The sequence below is a fragment of the Pinus tabuliformis genome, chromosome 6, assembly GCF_031772625.1.
Source record: "Pinus tabuliformis cultivar Carrire ecotype Pingquan chromosome 6, CPIR1, whole genome shotgun sequence".
Taxonomy (NCBI): Eukaryota; Viridiplantae; Streptophyta; class Pinopsida; order Pinales; family Pinaceae; genus Pinus; species Pinus tabuliformis.
The window spans coordinates 601794248-601809179 of NC_142292.1; the positions used below are offsets into that span (position 1 = coordinate 601794248).

The window sequence follows — 14932 nt, forward strand, 5'->3', positions numbered from 1 at the left end:
GCATATACAAATACAAGATTCAGAGATATACAAGCATATGGAGGAAAACTCAAATAGCTTTATTGATAGAAGTAGTAGAAGAGAGGATTACAACCAAGCTGTTTGATCCAGCATCATCCTCCCAGCATGAAAGCCCTATTCACCTCATACAAAGCAAGATCACCCAACAATACAATGTCTTCAAAGAGAAACCAACAACACTTCCTTACAAATTGCAAAATTCCAGCCTTTGGATCTCTAGGATGAGGGATCCATATATAGATGTTTGCAGGAGAGTGAGTCAGCTTCTGGGATTTTGATTAGTGTCATTTCACTGATATTTCTTGGTTCCACTTGGAGCTTTCATGATCTCTTACTCATCCCTAGGTGAATTCAAAGAGGCAAGTGTGATATGAGTAGTTTCTAGAAGATTCTTTGAGTTTCCACCTAGAAAATTGCTTCTTCCATTTGTCTGCTCTCACTCATCGCACCCTACAGAAGGGATTTTCAGTATGCATCGCACCCCCCATGTGTAACAGGTGACATGCATCACACCCTCAGCATGGAGCAGTCTGTATGGTCCAGTTTTGACCAGTTCTTCTTTTCAAGGAGAACTTTTGGGAAATGTTGTAATCACCTGACCTTGTTCCTTTAGGGTATGAAACAACACTTTTAGGGGTTTAGAAGCCCTTGGTTTATGGACATATGTGATTGGGTTTGTAGTTCCCAAATATGTCTATAACAGTTGCCCCCTAAAGCATGAGGTCGTAAATCTTCTGATGTCAGGTGAAATGCTTTATTATGAGGATCCGAGGTTTTTCGAACTGGAAGGTGACCTGTAATAAGATACAATACAATACATTATCTTCATAATATTTTCATGATCTAGCTGAGGTGGGCATTCCCATGCTCAGCTTTATAAATTCATTTTCATGTACATAAGACAGACAATCGTCTGTGTGGCAGACTGATGATTTTGGTAGAGCCATCATCCCTTAGTTTGGATGATTATCTGTGTAGCTGTGATGTACATTTGATGTCTTTATTTTCCTGAATATATCGTAGCCCGAATGGATGAAACTAGATCCAGGGTCTTCAAACTTGTTCAATCTTAGCCTGAAGTACAAGTCGATCCATGTGAAAAGATGTTGTGATGTCGAACATGGAAAGACATCGCTTGATTACTAGCCAATGATGTAAGTTGTTAACAGGCACAAGAGGAATCATCGATAATGATAATGACCCTCAAGGTACTGCAGTACAATTCACGTGGTGTGAATACATGAGTCGATGTTGAACACCATGCAAAATCTTTCAGTCGAAGGCCATTTATGTAAACTTGTCACCAAAAGTGAGAAACTTTCCATTGAGGCATGCAAGCTTCAAAGTACTGAAAGGGTTGTTCCTAAGTCAAATTCTTGGATAATGAGCTGATGTCGACAAGAAGTTACCCGTCATAGGAGGGCCTTAATGAATCCCACATCTACAACACAGAACGGAGCAAATGATTTTGTGGAGGTGAAAACGATCTGATGATACAAGGTTCAGGGTGGCGGTCATGAAAAATGGAGCGTTAAGGTATTGCAGCGAATGAGGCGTTAGCTATGTTGGTGAATTCTCTGAACAACTTCTCTTGAACATATCGGCGACATTGAAATGTATTGGTAGCGTTAACCCCAAAATGGATGGTACAGTGGACCAATGGTGATATGACCGGTGAATGGAATAACCCAATCCGACTCAATCATGGTGATGGAGTGAAAGTGTCATGTTCAAGAGCGACCTGCTACCAATGAAGTTATTCAAGTTTTCTTCCCTTTTTCCCTAGTCATTGCTGACCAGTACCTCTTTATTTTTGTCAAGCTTAAGGAGGATAACATATGCTTGTTCTATAATTTTCCGTTCAGGCAAACCTGTCACTATGTTTTAACGAGCCTAGCGACAGTGAAACTTGCTCTTGTCTGCATGGACAAGTTTGTCGCTATTGTTTTAACGAGTTTAATGACAAAGATAACTCGGTCTTTTTCAATTTTAGAGAGTCTAAAAAGAGACGGAAAGGAAACTCTAGTAGTCCTTTTTCATAATATAGTCCCTTAAGTTCGAAAAAGTATAAAATAATACAAAAGGGATGAATTTTCGATAGTTTTAATGAGCCGAACAAGACAAGCACTCAATCTTTTTGTGTAATGATCCCTCAGGGCCAAAAAGATTAAAATCTAGAGAAGGGATGGCACTTCTGATCACTTTAACGAGCTGGAGAGGCCAATTTCTCGGCAATATTTTCATATTTTACGAGTCAGATGAAAAGAGCTTAAACGAGACTCGTTTTTTGAGGAATGAGTGATGTTTTTGGATAGCAATTTGTTCCAGGTAAGGTTTGGAACATTTCAATCACGACAGTGTAAAGAAGGTGGCTAATAGAATCACTCGTCGCAGTTGTTCCTCAAAAGGGTAAACAATCAAATGGAGGCGTATTATCGGCTAAAAAAGAGTGGAGGTGATGGTAAGAACACGACCAGGGTTCAAAAGCTGATAATTATGCGATCGCAATAGTTATTTACCGAAGGTGGGTTCATTTTTTAATGAGCTTGAACTCTGGGGGAACATTTGCTCATTGCTAGGATTATTTTTTAACGAGCTTGAACTTTGCATATAACTGCTTGTACCAGTCATATAATAAGGATGTCTCATTGATAGGTTCATTTTTTAGGGAGCTTGCCCCATTCGAAACTTTGCTTTGGAGGTTTTCGTATGCAAGCTAGGAATGACCAACTATGAGTTTAAAGGGCTAAGAAGCTACAAACTAAGAAAACAAAGGGTCATTTTTCACTTGCATGCAAAAAGGTTTGCATGCCCCCAGGTATAACGAAGTAGAGTTTCCAAGTTACCATACAGAAGTTCTTGCATTAGCAAGATTGTTCCAACTGTGTAGTAGACAAAACACTTATTTGGCTTTGTCCATCGAAATGGACAAAGGTGATTGTTGTCAGTGCCAATCACATAACCTTTGACGGGGGAATCCTTTTTCAGTCTACTTCCATTTTCCTAAACGGACAGGGGAGTCAGACTAGTCATATTCCTACACAGAAACCTACTTTATATTTGGGGTTTTCCTGCCGAAGCAGACCAGGGTGCATGCCCCCTAGGTTTCAGTCACAATCACTGAATCACTCACTCTCATCAGGGGGACAAACTGGAGATTGATGAGACATTCCTTGTACAGAAAGACTAGTTAGGGATGGCATTTGACTAATAGTTATGTTTGAACCAAGGAATGGAAGCTGATAAACTAGGTGGACCACTCTGCCTTCATGCAGAAAACACATCACTTGAAAGAGTGAGGAAACAATAGCTCCCATGCTATAAATGTAGTCACGCCCAAGGAGTAGATTGTAATCTAGAGGCCCTTGGACTACCATCACATTTAGATGAATGATTTTCCTTCTCAAAGTTATAGGCAAATTTGGAAGGATCCCTAACGGTCGACTGGTTCATTTGTTGAAGCCTGCCAGATTTCGAATCTCAGGCAGAAGGGATGGTGAACCAAGCACTTTCCAAGTAGTTGAGGAAAGGATACTCACATAAGCCCCTTCATCTATGATAGTAGCAACCATGATCATTTTGTAAGCTTGTATTATGATTCAGAATGGTACATAGATGGTAGGCGGGGTCTCCCTAGTAGATTCCAATCGAAGGAAACAACTAGATTGCTTGGAGGAGGGACCAAATAAACGGTCGGATAAATCTCTAATGAACTTCCTTCCTGCGGTAAAGGAATGGGTAGATTTCCCCCATGTTCATCGGATTCTATGTTAATGAAAATAATTTGAACAGTGTCGTTCTCATTCTCTTTGGTGACAGTATCATCTGAAGGTGGACCTTTTGAAGACAAGATTGGGTCGACTGCCATCTTGACCTGTTGACTTTGGTCCAGTGTGGACTCAGAGGGTTTATCTCCAATGATAGGTTCTTCGATCGACAACAACGGTGTGTTAGTCGGATTTTCAACTAGCAATGGACTCGGCAAGAATTTCTTGTATCTAGGAGGAAGTCGCTGCGGTGAAGCAGGACGGTTATCCAAGACCATTTTAGCTTCGTCCAGGAAAGGACAACGGTGGAGGGAATGATCACCTTCACATAGTCTACAAGGAAATTTAGATCTTCCTTTCTTTCCATTGGCTTCGTTTTCACTAGTTGATGGTGTGCTCTCAACATGATCATCAGAGGTTGAAGACACTGGAATGTGCAAGCGGGGAGACCAGTCCTTCAAGATCCGTGGGATGCAAGGAAAATCTCAATGATAGTGGTCTCCCTTGAAAATGACACATGGAGATTTAGGTTTGGAAGGTCCAATGTGTGGATTTTCATTAGACGATGCATGGTTGCGCCCTTTCACCATTGGCTTCTTCTTCTTCTTCTCCTTCCCTTTCTTCTTCTTCTTAGTTACTTGGTTTTTAGAGTTACTAGCTTCACCATGCGAAGAGGAAGAAGGAGAGGGAGAAACAAATGAAGTAGAAGTTGGGGAGAAACTTCAGTATCATCTGGTTGCTAATTTGATTGCTGAGGAATTGCGGTGTTTTGAATGACAGAGGTCAAGAAAAGCCATACTGACAGGCCAACTATGAGTCTCGGAAGGGACAATGTAGCCATGTGTGGAGCACCAACATCCCCCAAAAAGGAGAAAGGACTAGGATCTCCCCCAAGGGGAAATCGTTGATTGGTAGACTCCATTTTCTCAACCTAAGACCAGCGAGGGAACAGTGACGTTATTTCAATTAAAATAAATTTTATGACTCTTTGACACAACTTGCTTTTTAAATTTTTAAGAATCGACAAAAAGCTAAAGATGACTCTAGTCACCTTCAATTTTTAATGAGCCTGAAGTGACAAGTGCTTAGATGGACCTTTTCTTTTAAGGAGTCTAAAAAGGAATGAAAGTTACTTCTCTGGAAATCTAGATAGAGGGATTACCAAACAAATCGCAAAAATACATAATACTTTTTACGGTATGGCAGTCAATCTTCCCAAATGCTGTGTTCAATGCATTATGATCGATAGGGCGACATACACAGCTTCCTAAGGATAAAGGATGTAGCCTATTGTGGTCTCCCAATATATACTCGACAGTACGTGGGAGCACAAGTCTATACTAGCACTTGTTGTCTCAAAGAGGAGGAATCACCCAACCTACGATGAAAGTGATAGTTACCAAGCTTTACGATGTCGGAATACATCTCTAGCCTAGACTTCTAGATGTTGTGCATTAGGTTCCAAAGAGTTTTTATGTTCATTGAGGTTTATTTTACAGGTGATCTTTCTTAAGAAGTTTTCCTTTAAGGTTCACTGCGTGATGTAGATATACAATTCCTAAATATGCAATCTAAGATGATAAACATTCGTTTACTTTCCTTTTTCAATGAAAATCCTAGCTAGTAAGGAAAGAGAAATGAAATTCTTTCAACATAGAGCAGAGAGCACACACTAGATGCACTTTTCCTAAATCAATTTCAGCATGTAGTCTAAATGCAAATGCACATGCATGTATTGTTTTTCAGTTTCCTTAATGTGAGAATGACAAAAGAAAACTAAGTACAGATCTGAACTATCTTCTTTCAAAGAGACAATACTAACAATTTTCTCTTCAAAAAAAGAAAGGAAGGCTAAGACAACACTTTGCGATTACGAATTCAAAAAAACAAAAGGAAGACTAAGAGGACACTTTGTGATTTTGAATCCAAAAAAAACGAAAGGAAGACTAAGATTACACTTTGTGATTTCGAATTTAAAATTTCTTTCGACACTTGAAATACTATTAATTCAAATCAAATACAATGGCAAAAGTGTAATCAACTATCTAAAAGAGGAATGTTTTATGACACTCTTTTTCTTGACTAAAAATGACACTTGCGACACTTTCAAATCAAAAGACGACAATTCGATTAAGCTACTATTTGCAAAGGAGAACTGTAAATTATGAAGAATACATAAAAAAACATTCACAATTCCTTATCAGTGGAGGCTGAATAATGCAAAGGAAGATGGTTTCGATGGTGATATATTGATCATAGACAGCAAAACTATTGAATAAAGCTGAAGACAATGAATAAAAAACCAAAATCTGGTGGCAGAAACAATCTTACTCGATCATCGCACCTGTAACATAGGGAAACAGGGATGCATCTCACCTGCAACACATGGGAGGTGCGATGCATCCAGATTTCTAATGAGAGACAGTGCGATGGTCCAGGGATGAGATTGAGCTTGGTTTTCACTCACAGTTTGCAGCTAAGTTCAGGGGGTTTAGGTTGAGCTAATGATAGTCAGTAAACACAAAGTATATGGGTTGATCTAATGAGGTTATTTGAGCTATCGCCAGGGCACTTAGGATGTTTCCAAGTTAGATGTTCAGTTCATAAACCAACCTAGAGATTGACTAAAGCAGCGTTGATCTACTTTGCAGTTGCATAGCAAAAGCAGTTCGAAGGCTAGCTGGCTTAACTTCAGGCTCCGTCTGTGGTTTATAAAGTAAACAACAGTAACAAAACAAACAAACTATTCGCTCCCTAGTGGAGTCGCCATTTTGTTATCAGGAAAACTAGTGTCCATTCAGAGCTGCTAGTCCCACTAAGATGGGTAGCTATCTTAGAAACAAACAAACTAAAGTTACTTGTGTTTTCCTTTATGAGAGATAGATGATAGAGAAGTAGAGAGTACCAACTTCAGTCTTTCGTTAGTCTCCTTGCTTGTTCCCTCTCTCCTTTGATAGAGCTTTCGCCACTCCTTTCTCACTTGTCTTGCTTCAAAGAACACCTATAGAGTCAAGGCAACAAAATACCATCAAAGAATAGAGATCTATAACCATAAACAATGTAGGATCAGATGTAGATTAACCATACAAATGCATATACAAATACAAGATTCAGAGATATACAAGCATATGGAGGAAAACTCAAATAGCTTTATTGATAGAAGTAGTAGAAGAGAGGATTACAACCAAGCTGTCTGATCCAGCATCATCCTCCCAACATGAAAGCCCTCTTCACCTCATACAAATCAAAATCACCCAACAATACAATGTCTTCAAAGAGAAACCAACAGGACCTCCTTACAAATTGCAAAATTCCAGCCTTTGGATCTCTAGGATGAGGGATCCATATATAGATGTTTGCAGGAGAGTGAGTCAGCTTCTGGGATTTTTATTAGTGTCATTTCACTAATAGTTCTTGGTTCCACTTGGAGATTTCATGATCTCTTACTCATCCCTGGGCAAATTCAGAGAGGCAAGTGTCATATGAGCAGTTTCTAGAAGATTCTTTGAGTTTCCACCTAGCAAACTGCTTCTGCCATTTGTCTGCTCTTACTCATCGCACCCTATAGAAGGGATTTTTAGTATGCATCGCACCCCCTGTGTGTAACAAGTGAGATGCATCACACCCTCAGCATGGAGCAGTCTGTATGGTCCAATTTTGACTAGTTTTGAGTAGTTTTTCAGGGAGAACTTCTGGGAAATGATGTAATCAGCTGACCTTGTTCCTTTAGGGTATGAAAAAACACTTTTAGGGGTTTAGAAGCCCTTGGTTTATGGACATATGTGATTGGGGTTACAGTGCCCAAATATGTCTATAACACCTCTGCTTAACTGGCTTCGCATCAGATTTTAACGTGATCTTCATTACTCCTAAATCTCTGATTATTCCTTTCAAATCCGTAAACTTGGTCGAGAATAAGTCATGATATTCATGGAGTAACTCAATGACCTTATCCACCATTTTGTCATCCCAGTATTCTATGATATTTGCAAATTTGGGTTCTTCCTCCATACCAATGTTCACCTGCTTGATTTTCACCGGTGCGGTTATATCAAGGTTCTCAATCTGTGGTCCTTGAACCTGGCGGTGGCCTTCTGTTTCTGGAATGTTAATATTCCATAGATCCTCATCCTCCTCTTCAGTAGTTACATTATAACATTCTAGTGCGTGACTAAGCTAAGTAGCCCATTTATGCTGAATTAGCTCTAAAGGCTCCTGTGGTATCCTAAAGATGGTTGCTTTTACCTCTTGTAGCGCTTCATCAATACTATCCCACCCATCCTCAAAACTGAAGGTCATCATGAATCCTTTGCACAAGATATCCCATTCACTTGTCCCATGGCAGAGCTCTGTTTCTATATACCAGTTCATTGGTATAATATATAGGGTATGATAGAATAGGTGCACCCACTCAAGCTGTGGCTTTTCTCCATAAGCCTACGTCCACTTGGCCAGATGCACGTGCAGATCATCCTGTCCATCATACTTGTCTGCCAGTTGCATCTTAGGCTTCCTGAATCATACTCGCATCATTCTCCTACATTTGTGCCAATCTTCAAAGCTTCATTTATGCGTACTCCACCATATCGTGGGTGTAGCATGCAGTACGCAGTCGAAGGCCTGGAAGCGTTGCTTTTCTGGAATCTACCTTTCAAACACATCCAAGAAGACATCGATGTCATTCAGTCCATCATAAATAGGCAAATTTCTTACCTCTGATGACACGCAGTGTAGCAACCTACTCGTCATATTGCAATTCAACGTAGTTACTTCATGTAACCTATTTTGCCATCATTCTATTTCTTTGTTGGAATCCGAAATGCAAGAGCTCTTGTGCTCCCATGTAATCTGCCCATCCACGGTGGGATTCGCCCAGTCTTGGTATTGTGTTGTTATCTTATAGATATAGTCCAGATCATCACCACTCTCATAGTTGCAGATCGATTCTGTATAGTGTGATCCTTCGGCAGGGTCTAGGGGTATAATTATGCGTAGTGATTTCTTCTCAAAGATCATCTTCCACTTCTTCAGATTGATTACCCTGTTCATATTAGTAGTCCAGTCAATTCCGAGGAGCGTAGGGTAGGGATTGTTGTCATCAATAATCTCTATTACTTCAAAATCTGCTAAGCATGCTCGCTCCCTCAATATCCACGGTTATTCCCTGCAAACGCCCCATCGATATGATTTTCTACTGATTCGCCACCCTTAGCTAAATTTGAGACCATTGCAGCGCAGGTCTGCCCATTTGCTAGCATGTCTGTTTTGGTAGAACATTCGCATCTGATCCCAAATCCAGAATGACTTGATCCATCTCGTATTCTCCGATCTGCGTGGTGAGTCTCATTCACACCCTGTTCTTGTCTTATGGTTTCCGATATTGCGGACTACACGTGGTTCACCTAGCGAGGTCCCAACACATCTATTGATAAGTTCATGTAACCCTTTCACAGCCCTACTATCATGTAGTAACTTCATGCAGGGTTCCAGGAAAGTCGTGAGTATAGAGGGGTCCATCTCTGGCTCAGGCTTATCTTTGCTTCCTGAAGTGGAGGCCTCAACGAAGCTCTTCTTAGCTTCCATGAAGGTTTCCTGAGCGCATTTGAAATCAAACTCAACTTCTTTCACCAGGGCATTGTGAACCCAAGTACTGTCTTCTAGCTATTTCCCCTTGTCATCTCCCGTCATGATTACACTTCGGAGCACTATATTTACATTCAGATCTTCCTCGCGCGGCTCAAAACTTATCATCTATAGATTCTGAGTTAGGGGAGGTGGTAGCACCCCTTTGTCACATATCCTAGCTATCAGTGTAGGACAATATTCTGTCTCATGATCAAACAATGTGCAATACTTACATGACAGGCGTGTTGGATTAGTGCAATCGTGCGCATAGTGTCTCGGTCCTCCGAAATTGTAGCAAATCAACTGTCTGCGACCTTTACTAGGTCCTCCTCTGCCTCGGCCTCGTCCGCGCCCCTGAAATCATGTCTGCGCCATTCCTGCATTCTGGTCAAGGGGCCACGTTTTGGCCTAAACATTGTAGGCATGCATTCTATCCATCATCAATTCATAGCTTTTACAAGTATGCTTGTCATGTCCCACCAACCTATAAAAGTTGCAGAACAACTATGGCAAAGTTTGTATATACTTCTGTAACAAGTGGCAGTTATCCGTGTCATGTTTTCCTGTTATTTGACAGATAGTGCACCACAAAGCAAGTGTTGCACTAGGTCCTACTTGAGCTTCTGGCCTTAAAGGCATCGGTCCCCCTCTTGCAAGGTAATTTGTAAAGACCGGGTAGTGGTCTTTGTCATGACCCTGACTCTTGCATTTTACACACCACACTTCTTTGTGTACCTCTGGTTGAACCATCCTATCTTGCTTTAAGATTTGCAACTCAAGGAAAAGATTCTTCAACTACACATGGATCTACTGAACTCCTAGGTTAGGATCTTCCATTAGGGTCTCATGTACCCTCAGAGAAATCTCTAAGGCCTCTTCCTAAGTTGTTATCTTCTGCTCCGATAGCACACTCCTTAAATGTGGTACTAGCGAAGCTACAAACCACTCATGATGCTATCCATATGTCAAATTCATATTCACTTCACGAATCATACATTTCAGCCTCTAATCTAGCTCCCAAGGAGTCTTGCATGGTAGCATCATGATCTCTTTGAATCCCACAATTGACTGCGCTTCAAATTTATGCCTGCTAAATTCTCTATTTAGTGTTGTTTGGATATCCGCGACTCTTGCATTCAGGTTATTGTTGGAGTACTTAATATACCAGGTCAGTGCATGGTCCTATAGAGCGCTAACTAGTGTCACTTTCTTTATATCATCATTCGTAACACCTTGCGCTTCCCACACAACCCTTACAATGAACCAGAATTTGTCTGGATCTTCATTTCCTAAACCTTTGAACATAGCTAACTTCACTGTGTTTTCCGTACTGAATCGTGGTGGTGGTGGAGTTGGTACGGGTGAAGTTGGAGGCGATGGCGATGAATCCGGTGGTGGTGTGGGTGAAGGTGGGATTCATGGAATTCTTTTCCTTATCAAATGAATAGCACTTCGCGGGGAGACCTTTGTGAGCCCTTCCTCATCCCCTCGCGGAGGTGAAATCAAGGGGCTATTTTCTGGACCCTTATTTCCTTCGTTCATATAAACCTTTCCGCTTCACGTAGCCCCAAACATCAAGGTAACTACATAACCCACTTTTCACACAACAACATTTTAATCCAAGTATTCAAATATTTTACGTACTTCCCTCACAGTCCTTTGAGAAAGAGTTGTTCAGCCTTGTTATAGCTGACTGAGGTGTCGACCGTGAACTCAGTAACAAATCCTCCTATAATGCAATCGAGCCAATGATCGACGGTGCATGCGATCTTATCCTTCGATGCTTCCAAACTTCACACTAGCTCTAGGATCCACACAATAGGACTGTCAAGTTTCCACCTTCCTTCGCTAGCTACTAGCTTCGTGATCCACTCGTATAGCTCAGTAGGGAAGGACGTGAAAATGATTTCATGGATCTCCATATACAGGTAGTTGTCTAGCCATTGTTCTTTAGATAGTCACGGATTTCTGTTCTCCTACACCATGAACTCATGAATTCTTCTATCCAACCAGCCCTCTATTTCTTTCTTAGTTGGATTCTATGATATGACATCACACATCTCTTATCTAGATTCCAATCCCAGCAATGGAACCATTTGTTGGCTTGAGGGGGCCTAACCCAGGTTCAACATTAGTTAGCCAAACAAATCCCTACACTACTGGCCCTTTCGGCATCAGCTCGTGAATCGCGGACTAAAGTCTCACCCAAAGCAGTATGGGGGGATGATGGAACCAAGTTTCCGCACCCTTGAGATGGTACTGATGTCGGTTTATTCCAAGTATACCTGGCTCTGCACAGGTTGGTTCGAGCTCTGTTCCACCCTTCAATACCTTCGAAAAGTGTTACTATCTGCTTCTGCGTAACCCTAACCAGGGGCTGAGATGCTTTCATGCCACTAGGGAAGTGAACTGTGATATTTACCCAAACTACGCTAAGTATCTTACTTATCTTATTAATAGATCTTATTTAGCTTCACGTAAACATATGTTCCTACTTTCATTCACTTAACCAATACAATTATACACATTCGCACATCATATAAGCATGTGAAATTCACACCTGATATAACAGAGGCATAAAAAGGAAATAAAGATGCAGAAATGATAGAAAACTTCACTTTATTAATACTTCCAGATGATTACAGACTCAACTTGCCCTACGTACTTAGCTGCAGGGGTCCATGCACTCAGTTGCGGACTACTAGGCATATGCGCACTCAGCTGCAAAGCCTCTACCTATGCTACGACCCAAAACTTAGACTTACACTTCAGAGCTATCTCACATACATCTTCATTACTTCGACATTGTCTTGTTCCTTCGATGCCTTAAATACTTAGAGCTTCACTCTATTTATACAATCCCACGGTTTGCGGACCATGGGTAGATCTTCTATAGCCGACATTACATTATCAAAATAAGGGCAGACAACCCTAAGACTCTTTAACAACTACGCACTCTACACCCATAAAATGTGGAGTATTTACATTGGAATTACAAAATTGGACCAAAACCTGGGCTCTAAACCCTAAAAATGCCCTTGGGGGATCCTGTGCCAAATAGGCCCCCAAAAAAAACATCGTGACTTTCCCTTGAGTAACTCTGCAGGTGCGAAGATCTTAGCGTGAATACCTCCCAGCTCTGTTTGGATCACTGCAAGTTCGATAGCGTACTGAGCGGTTTCTTGCTGGACTTCCTCCACGTGTTGTCCGGTGATCGCTCCTATTGAGCCGCTTCCAGAATCCTCTCGTGAGTTGCTTGTAGTTGCGTGAGCTTTGCTTCCATGGAGGTTGTAATTCTATAAGCCTCATTGATCCATGGCTGTAGGCGCACTTTCAAGACCGCTTCTTTGTGCCGAGTGGCATCCACCTGTTAGCCTGAGGGGGCCTGACCCAGGTTCAGTGTTAGTTAGCCAAACAAACCCCTACACTACTGGCCCTTTCGGCATCAGCCCGTGGAGTGAGGACTGAAGTCTCACTCGAAGCAGTATGGGGGGATGTTGGAACCAAGTTTCTGCACCCTTGAGATTGTAGTCATGTCGGTTTATTCCAACTATACCTGCCTTCGTGCAGGTCGCTTCACACTATGTTGCACCCTTTAGTACATCTGCGAAGTGTTACTATCTGCTTCTGCGTAGCCCTAACCAAGGGCTAATATGCTTTTGCGCTACTAGGGCAGTGAATTATGACATTTCCCCAAACTATCCTAAGTATCTTACTTATCTTATTAATAGATCTTAGTTAGCTTCACGTAAACAGATGTTCTTACTTGCATTCACTTAACCAATACAATTATAAACATTCGCGCATCATATAAGAATTAGAAGTGAAATTCATACCCGATATAAGAGATTGATAAATAGGAAATAAATACGCATAAATGATAGAAAACTTCTCTTTATTAATACTTCTAGATTATTACAGACTCGACTCGCCCTACACACTTAGTTGCAAGGGTCCGCGCACTCAGTTGCGGACTACTAGAGCTCTGTGCACTCAGCTGCAAAGCCTCTACCTACACTACAACCCAAAAAATAGACTTACACTTCAGAGCTATCTCACGTACATCTTCATTACTTCGACATTGTCTTGTTCTTTGGATGACTTAACTACATAGAGCTTCGCTATAGTTATACAATCCCATGGTCCGCGGACCATGGGTAGATCTTCTACAGCTGAAATTACATTATCAAAATAAGGGATGACAACCCTATGACTCTTTAACAACTACACACTTTGCGCCCACAAAATGTGGAGTCTTTACATTGGAATTACAAAATTGGACCAAAATCTTGGCTCTAAGCCCCAAAACTACCCTTGGGAGATCCCATGCCCAACAATAGCCGAGAGCCTTGAAAGGTCACCAATCCTGTGTAGGTGCACTTTCTTGGAATGGTTATATTCTTACAACTGGTGGCCTTGATGGTTTAATATTTAATCACAACGTCCACATCCATGATTCCATTGTTCAAACATACAAAGGACATTTGCAAGAAGTGTGTGGTTTGAAATGATCTATATCTGTCCAACAAATTACAAGTGGGGAGAATGACAATTTACTTCATGTATGGGACAAGAGCATGTCATCCTCTAATTCTACAACCCAATATCTTCACCGGCTTGATGAGCATTTTGTTGCAGTAAAAGCCTTGGTATGGTGCCCTTTCCAGAGCAATCTTTTGGCATCTGGTGGAGGTAGTGATGACCACTGCATTAAATTTTGGAATACTCATACATGAGCTTGCCTAAATACTGTTGACACTCACTCTCAAGTTTGCTCATTATTATGGAATAAGCATGAGCGTGAGCTATTGAGTTCACATGGATTTAGCCAGAACCAAGTAACCTTATGGAAATATCCATCTATGGTTAAGATAGAAGAGCTTGCTGGTCACATGTCTAGAGTATTACATCTGGCAGAGTTATTCATTCTATTGATCTATCGCTAAATGGGTTTGTGTTGACAGTCTTTCCAGCTTTGTTTAGTATTTTCAGAGTCCAGATGGGTACACTATTGCATCAGCTGCAGGAGATGAGACTTAGGTTTTGGAAAGTATTTGGAGATCCTGATACCTTAAAGTGGACCAAGAGTAAAGATGCGGCTGGTGCTCTTAACATGTATCTCACGCATATCCATTAAGTAGATTTTCCTCCTTTAGGAATGAGCACAAGGGTATTATCTGCTCACATGGACTTAGCCTGAACCAACTGACCTTATAGAAATATCCATATATGGTTAAGATAAGAGAGCTTTACATGTCACACGTATAGAATGTTGCATCTGGTAGAGGTATTCATTCTATTGATCTATCATTAAATGGATTTTGTGTTGAAAGTTTTTGTTTTTGTGCTGACATTCTTTCCTTTGTTTTTGTGTTGACACAATGACAGTCTTTCCTTTGTATTTGGTAAGTCTTTGGAGCTCTTGATACCTTAAAGAGGACCAAGAGTAAAGATGCGGTTGGCGCTTTAAACATGTATTTCAAGCAGTTTCGTTAAGCATATTTTCCGCTTCAGGAATG

General features: G+C 41.0%; 1 pseudogene; it reads left to right on the forward strand.

The window, feature by feature from the left end:
- The window catches only part of LOC149259989 (cell division cycle 20.2, cofactor of APC complex-like), an 83000-nt pseudogene extending 68450 nt beyond the window's left edge, over nucleotides 1–14550 (forward strand).
- Nucleotides 14551–14932: the final 382 nt, after the last annotated feature.